This window comes from Sminthopsis crassicaudata, chromosome 6 (genome assembly GCF_048593235.1).
Source record: "Sminthopsis crassicaudata isolate SCR6 chromosome 6, ASM4859323v1, whole genome shotgun sequence".
In the NCBI taxonomy this organism is placed as follows: domain Eukaryota; kingdom Metazoa; phylum Chordata; class Mammalia; order Dasyuromorphia; family Dasyuridae; genus Sminthopsis; species Sminthopsis crassicaudata.
Genome location: NC_133622.1, coordinates 114,948,444 through 114,956,667, shown reverse-complemented (window position 1 = coordinate 114,956,667; position 8,224 = coordinate 114,948,444). Strand labels below are relative to the sequence as shown.

The 8,224-nt window shown below is 32.0% G+C and overlaps 1 non-coding gene across 1 annotated transcript; it reads right to left on the bottom strand.

Annotated features, from left to right (window-relative positions):
• Positions 1-2,581: 2,581 nt before the first annotated feature.
• LOC141548129 (U6 spliceosomal RNA) lies at positions 2,582-2,688 on the bottom strand. The gene has a single exon (XR_012483818.1). It is a non-coding gene; the product is annotated as a U6 spliceosomal RNA (small nuclear RNA).
• Between the last annotated feature and the right edge of the window lie 5,536 nt (positions 2,689-8,224).

Here is an 8,224-nt window from a genome sequence, read left to right as displayed (position 1 = left end):
ATTCTAAAATTAAAAGGAGAAATTAATAATATTGAAAGTAAAAATACTACTGAACTAATAAATAAAACTAAGAGTTGGTTTTATGAAAAAAAAAAAACAATAAAATAGATAAACCTTTGGTAAATCTGATTATGAAAAAGAGAGAGGAAAATCAAATTGTTAGTCTTAAAAATGAAAAGGGGGACTTTCCACCAATGAGGAGGAAATTAGAGAAATAATAAGGAATTACTTTGCCCAACTTTATGCCAATAACTTTGATAACCTAAGTGAAATGGATGACTATCTCCAAAAATATAAGCTTTCCAGATTAACAGAGGAGGAAGTAATTTGCTTAAATAGTCCCATTTCAGAAAAAGAAATAGAACAAGCTATTAATCAACTCCCTAAGAAAAAATCCCCAGGACCAGATGGATTTACATATGAATCCTACCAAACATTTAAAGAACAATTAACCCCACTGCTATATAAACAATTTGAAAAAATAGGGAATGAAGGAGTCCTACCAAATTCCTTTTATATCACAGACATGGTACTGATACTTAAACTAGGTAGGTTGAAAAGAGAGAAAGAAAAATTATAGACCAATCTCCCTAACGAATATTGATGCTAAAATCTTACATAAAATATTAGTAAAAAGACTACAGAAAATCATCCCCAGGATAATACATCATGATCAAGTAGGACTTATACCAGGAATGTAGGGCTGGTTCAGTATTAGGAAAACTATCAGTATAATTGGCCATATTAATAACCAAATTAACAAAAATCATATGATCATCTTAATAGATGCAGAAAAAGCATTTGATAAAATCCAACATACATTTCTATTAAAAAAAAACACTTGAGAATATAGGAATAAATGGATTTTTCCTTAAAATAATTAGTAGCATCAATTTAAAACCATCAATAAATATCATATGTAATGGGGAAAGATTGCAACCTTTCCCATTAAGATCAGGGGTGAAACAAGGTTGTCCACTATCACCATTACTATTAATGTATTGTATTAAAAATGCTAGCTTTGGCAATAAGAATGGAGAAAGAGATTAAAGGAATTAGAGTAGGTAATGAGGAAACCAAATTATCACTCTTTGCTGATGATATGATGGTATACGTAGAGAACCCCAAAGATTCAACTAAAAAGATATTAGAAATAATCCACACCTTTAGTAAAGTTGCAGGATACAAAATAAATCCACACAAATCACCCGCATTCTTATATGTCACTAACAAAATCCAAAAGTTAGAGTTACAAAGAGAAATTCCATTTAAAGTAACTACAGATAGTATAAAATATTTAGGAATCTATCTGCCAAGGGAAAATCAGAAACTATATGAGCAAAACTACAAAACACTTTCCACACAAATTGTTTGATCTAACCAAATGGAAAAAATATTAAATGCCCTTGGATAGAAAGAGCAAATATAATAAAGATGACAATACTACCTAAACTAATCTATTTATTTAGCACTATGCCAATCAGACTCCCAAAAAACTATTTTAATGACCAGAAAAAATAACAACAAAGTTCATATGGAAAAACAAAAGGTCAAGAATTTCAAGGGAATTAATAAAAAAAAAAAAAAAAAAATCAAATGAAGGTGGCCTAGCTGTACCAGACCTAAAATTATATTATAAAGCAACGGTTATCAAAAACATTTGGTATTGTCTAAGACATAGACTAGTTGATCAGTGGAATAGGTTAATTCCAAAGGACAAAATAATCAATAACTCTAATAACCTAGTGTTAGAGAAACTCAAGGACCCCAGCTTTTGGGATAAGAACTCAATGTTTGACAAAAATTGCTAGGAAAATTGGAAATTAATATGGCAGAAACTAGGCATTGATCCACACTTAATACTGTATGCCAAGATAGGGTCAAAATGGGTTCATGATCTAGACATAAAGAATGAGATTATAAATAAATTAGAGGAACATAGGATAGTTTACCTTTCAGACCTGTGGAAGAGGAATGAATTTATGTCCAAAGAAGAACTAGAGATCATTATTGATCACAAAGTAGAAAACTTTTATTATATCAAATTGAAAAGTTTTCATACAAACAAAACTAATGCAGATAATATTAGAAGGGAAACAATAAACTAGGAAAACATTTTTATAGTCAAAGGTTCGGATAAAGGCCTCATTTACAAAATATATAGAGAATTGACTCTAATTTATAAGAAATCAAGCCAATCTCCAATTGATAAATGGTCAAAGGATATAAACAGACAATTCTCAGATGAAGAAGTTGAAACTATTTCTAGTTATATAAAAAGATGCTCCAAGTCATTATTAATCAGAGAAATGCAAATTAAGACAACTCTGAGATACCACTACACACTTGTCAGATTGGCGAGAATGACAGGGAAAGATAATGTGCAATGTTGGAGAGGATGTGGGAAAATAGGGTCACTGATACATTGTTGGTGGGATTGTGAATACATCCAGCCATTCTGGAGAGCAATTTGGAACTATGCGCAAAAAGTTATCAAACTGTTCATATCCTTTAACCCAGCAATGTTAATACTGGGCTTGTATCCCAAAGAGATCTTTTTTTTTTTTTTTTTTTTTTTTTTTTTTTTATGGAACGCTTCACGAATTTGAGTGTCAAACTTGCGCAGGGGCCATGCTAATCTTCTCTGTATCGTTCCAATTTTAGTATATGTGCTGCCGAAGCGAGCACATCCCAAAGAGATCTTAAAGAAGGGAAAGGGACCTATATGTGCAAGACTGTTTGTGGCAGCCCTCTTTGTGGTGGCCAGAAACTGGAAACTGAGAGGATGCCCATCAATTGGAGATTGGCTGAATAAATTGTGGTATATGAATATTATGGAATATTATTGTTCTGTAAGAAATGACCAGCAGGATGATTTCAGAAAGGCCTGGAGAGACTTACATGAACTGATGCTGAGTGAAATGAGCAGGAGCAGGAGATCGTTGTATACTTCAACAACAGTACTACTATATGATGATCAATTCTGATGGATGTGGCCATTTTCAACAGTGAGATGAAACAAATCAGTTCCAATAGAGCAGTAATGAACTGAACCAGCTACACCCAGCAAAAGAACTCGAGGGAATGACTATGAACCACTATATAGAATTCCCAATCCCTCTAATTTTATTCGCCTGCATTTTGCATTTCCTTCACAGGCTAATTGTATACTATTTCAAAGTCCGATTCTTTTTGTACAGCAAAACACCTGTTTGGACATGTATACATATATTGTATTTAATTTATACTTTAACATATTTAACATGTATTCGTCAACCTGCCATCAGTGGGGGGAAGGAGAGGAAAAGTTAGAACAAAAGGTTTGGCACTTGTTAATATTGTAAAATTGCCCATGCATATATCTGGTAAATAAAAACTATTATATATTTTTTTTAATTTTAAAAATTAAAAAAAAAATCATAGTTTTTAAGAGGATACGACCAAGTCCAGTCACACACAAAAACTAGGACATATATAGTATTTCTCTCCCTCTCCCCCAGTAACAAATAAAAAATATATTACTACTCCTAACTACCAAGGGATTTTGAGATTCTATTAAGAACATAATTTTGCATTAAAAAAAAATTTTTCCAGGTGATACTCTTTTTTTAATGGAAACTATTCTCTAACTACTCTTGTCTAATTCTTTCCTATTCCTGAATTCTATCTTCCATCAAGTTATCTATTTTGGCTTTATTTAATATGAAGGAGGAACAAAAAAAACAAAAAACAAAATTGTTTTTTTACCACTATTTTCTGTTGTAGCCTGAGCAAACTAAAATCCCCACCAAAGGGAGTCAAGTTTTGCTGAAGGAAACAAAATACTTGCAGCCTGGCAAGTCTGAATTTCAGATGAGCACCAAGTTTACCTCTGTTCTGGTGTTCTCATTTCTAGGGTGATCTCTCTGTCTCTAAAGATGCTTCAAATGGATGACAACAGAAAACCTGAAGACAAACACATGACTCCTAAGTAAAACTGTGAAGAGCATTTAATTTAATTTCATAAAATGCAACATCAATTTATTTCATTTTATAGAAAGGCTCTGCATATAACTTTCATAAGGTCATGTGTCCAGAGGGCCAACATCCACTTAAGTTTTTGCTTATCTCAGCAAGAATACTTATAGTTGCAATGATAAGGGGATTAAAGAGATTTAAGGTAGTTATTATTAAGGTTGATAGAAGGCTGGTTAAAAAGATTAAGAGTTGAAAAGTAAACTTTGACAGGATTTTGCATAGTCAATATGCAATTCAAATAACAATGTGGTTTGTATGCATCCTGTTTAGGTCATAAATTTTTTCATGAAGATTTGATAAATTCTATATTTAACATGCACTCAAGTTTTACTTTGACAAATAATTATGAAAGCTTTTTATCCAGACTTTTTCTTAGAGTTCCTATGCAATCTCAGATTAAATTTTTTTGCTGAAAATTTAAGTCTGGCATTAAACATCAGCCCACCTAATTCATAAATTAAATACTGTTAATTATAATTAAAATGTACCTTTTACTGGTGTTAATGTGTGATTATTCACTAGGGGAAAAAATCATTTGGAGAGAATGAATAAAACCACAATACTTTATTACTGTCAGTACTTCCTCTTGCCAAAAGGCATGGATTATCCATTATCTTGGAAGTTTCAGAAATACTTGCCTGAGACATGGTCTCTATCTAATGGGAAAATTGAAATGGATCTACTACATGCCCAGTGAAGCAGAGATAAGAATTAACTGACTAAAATTTGAGACATCAACAGAGTTTTCCACAATGAAGAGAGAAGAAAAAACTAGTTTTCTTGACTTCCTTCAAAACTCAGTTTTAATTCCACTTTCTGTTAGAGGGCTCTTTCCAGTCCTCCTTCTACTTCTCCAATATTGCCTTCCATCTATTTTAAGGGTTCTTAACTTGGGGTTCATGGGAATAAGTATATACATACATATGTGTATATACATTATATATTCATAAATTTATGTATACATATATGGTATACATTTGCATTATGTATGTATATGTGTATATACTTGCCTTGCAAATCTCTTACACAGTTCTCATATTAAACATAATTTCACATTAGTCATGTTGTGAAAGAAAAATCAGTACAAAAAGGGAACAGTCACAAGAAAGAAAAAAGCAAAAAAATAAAAAAGGGAAAATAGTATACTCTGATTGGCATTCAGACTCCATAGTCCTTTCTCTGGGTGTGGATAGCATTTTCCATCACAGATGTTTTGGAGTTGTCTTAAATCATTGTATTTCTGAGAAAAACTAAGTCTATCATAACTGATCTTTTCACAACATTGCTGTTTACTATATCCAATGTTCTCCTGGTTCTTCTTATATGATCCAGCATCAGTCCATGTAAATATTTGGAGATTTTTTTGAAATACACCTCCTCAGCATTTCTTTTAGAAAAAAAACATATACCACAACTTGTTCAGCCTAGTTGATGAGTATTCTCACAATTTTTAATTTTTTGCCATCACAAAAATAGTTTTGTACATGAGTCTTTTTGCCTTTTTTTATGATCTCTTTGGAATACAGATTTAGTAATGGTATTGCTGCACCAAAGAGTATTCAGAGTTTTATAGCTCTTTGGGTACAGTTCCAAATTGCTCTCTGGAATTTTTGGATCACTTCACAGCTCTATCAACAATGTATTAGTGTCCCAATTTTCCCAAATCTTCTCCAACTAACCATTTACTTAGGAAGTAACTCAGAGTTGTTTTAATTTAGTAACTCAGCCTTAATTCTTTAGATAATTTAGTGTTCCATGATTTGCATAAATGTTATCAGGAAAGTATCAATCATATTAAAAATACATTTGATTCATGGAAAAGACTGGGATAATTAAAAGAACTTTCTAATTGTCTAAAGGCTCAGTTTTTGCAATACCTCTCCAATTACTCCTATGTTCAGTTCTGTTCTTCATCAGTTAATAAATACTTGTTCTTAAAGCACACCTCTGACCACATCACCCTTTTTGCTCAAGAAGCTATGGGAGATTCATTTGACCTCTGTGGTAAAATACAAATTTATATTTAATCTCTACAGTCTTTCACAATCTGGCTCTAGATGACTTTTTCCAGGTCTAATATACAGGTGGCCTCTGAGATAGCTAGATGACACAGTGGATAGAATAATAGTCCTTAAATTAAAAAGAACCGAATTCAAACCTGTCCTTCCAGACTAGCAGTGTGACCTGGGCAAATCACTTAACCTTATTTTGTCTCAGTTTCCTCATCTGTAAAATTAATTGGAAAGTTAAATGGCAAGCAGTATCTTTACCAAGAAAACCCCAAATGGAGTCATGACCGTGACTGAAATGACTCAACAATAATATAAATTATTCAGGAGGAGAGAGATTGAACATCTCCCCACTCCCCCCCACCCCTGGCATGAACTCCCTCCTCACCTGCTTTATTGAATTTGTATCTTTCTTCAATGCTTAGTTCTAATGTCACCTTCTCAAGAAGCTGATCTCAATCCATGTACATCTCCACCAGCTGCTGGTCTCTTCTCCTAGAAAATTACATATAGATTTACAACAATTAGCAATATGACAGAGTAAAATCTCTAGTAACATAAATAAGTCTTTTTCTGATTGACTTTTCATAGCATAGTCAGGAATGAGATTACACCTCCTCCTCTTCCAAATAGAATGTAAGCAAGGATTGTTTCCTTTTTTTTTTTTTTTTTTTTTTTTTTTTTTAATATCCACAGTATGTCCATGGTGAACATTCAATAAATTCTTGCCAAAGGAATGGATCAATGGATTAATATATTTGAAATGGAAAAAAGCAAGAAGAAAAAAAAAAAGATTGGCGAAGAGAAACATGTAAAGTATATTTGGGAGAAAGTTAGTTTGACACTGACTAAAATGGTGAACTGGCACAAGTGTCAAATTGTAAAATTTGAACTTTACACTCTAGTCAGTGTAAATTTTTGAGAATGAAGTAGAATGAAATTATTTTAAAGACTTTAGTAGAATTAATCTGGAAGAATTGACTTCAATGGGTTTGAATGGGAAGACACTAGAGGCAAGGAGAGAAGTTAGGAGACTCTGACAATAATCCAATCATGAGAAGTGTGGCAATAGAAATGAAAAGGAACAGTAGGTATAAGAGTGATTATAAAAAACAAAAGAATCTCACTTTTTAGTAAAAAGGAAGGTGAAAATCTTTAGTTTGTTATGGAATTCTGCTATGGATAGCATTTTTATCTATTTCAAATATACTCATATATAATTGGCAAATTAAAAATTAAAAACTATACCACTATTACAAGACTCAACATAGTAATTGGTACTATTAAACACTGTTCTAAAAGACATAATACTCACTGATCCCACTAAAAATTTTTGATACTGTGCTGTTTGATTTTCCAAAAATGAACATCACAATGAATAATTGTAAAATAGAAAAATTTTAGATGAAAAATGCTATTTGCATATTATGGGGAAATTTTATGCTTTTATACAAATAGATGACCAATGTTCAGTAGTAATGTGGTAGAATGGTAAAAGAACAGGAGTTGATGATAGAGGACCTGGGTTCAAATTCCAATTCTGCTATTTATTAACTGTGTAATATTGATGTAGTCACATGACCTGCATGAACTGTAAAAGAACGGTTTGAGCTAGTTGACCTCTAAGGTGTCTTTCAGTTCTAGAATTAAGATTCAAAAATTACATGTTTCCTATTATAAAGATGGAGAATGGAATTTAGAGTCATTTTGCCTAGAAGTCTGATAGTTATTTACTTACATAATATTTCTAACTTGGTTTTATTTTTAAATAGATCTATTAAAAATCAATCACTAGGTCATTTTTATTTTCAAAACATATGCACTGATAATTTTTCAACACTGTATTCTCAAGTTTTCCAATCCTTATCACTTAAAAATCTGTTTTCTTCCTCAATTAGAAAAAAATCAGTATTTGCCTGCCCCCTAACCTATATCAATTTTCATTCTCCACTCTTCAAAAATAACTTATAGTAACTCAGCAATAACATTCCAAAAACATTTTCACTACTTTGGCATGTGGTTTGTCTAGATCTGGTAAATTGAACTTATTGCCTTTCTTATTATCTCCATATCTAGCTTGGATTTCATTTATTTCTTAGACATTTTTGTTCTATATTTGCCCAGTCTGAATATGATTCTCCTTAGTAAAGAAAGCAGAAGCAATATGAGTTGAGTAGTTCAGCCCTCTCTTCATCATC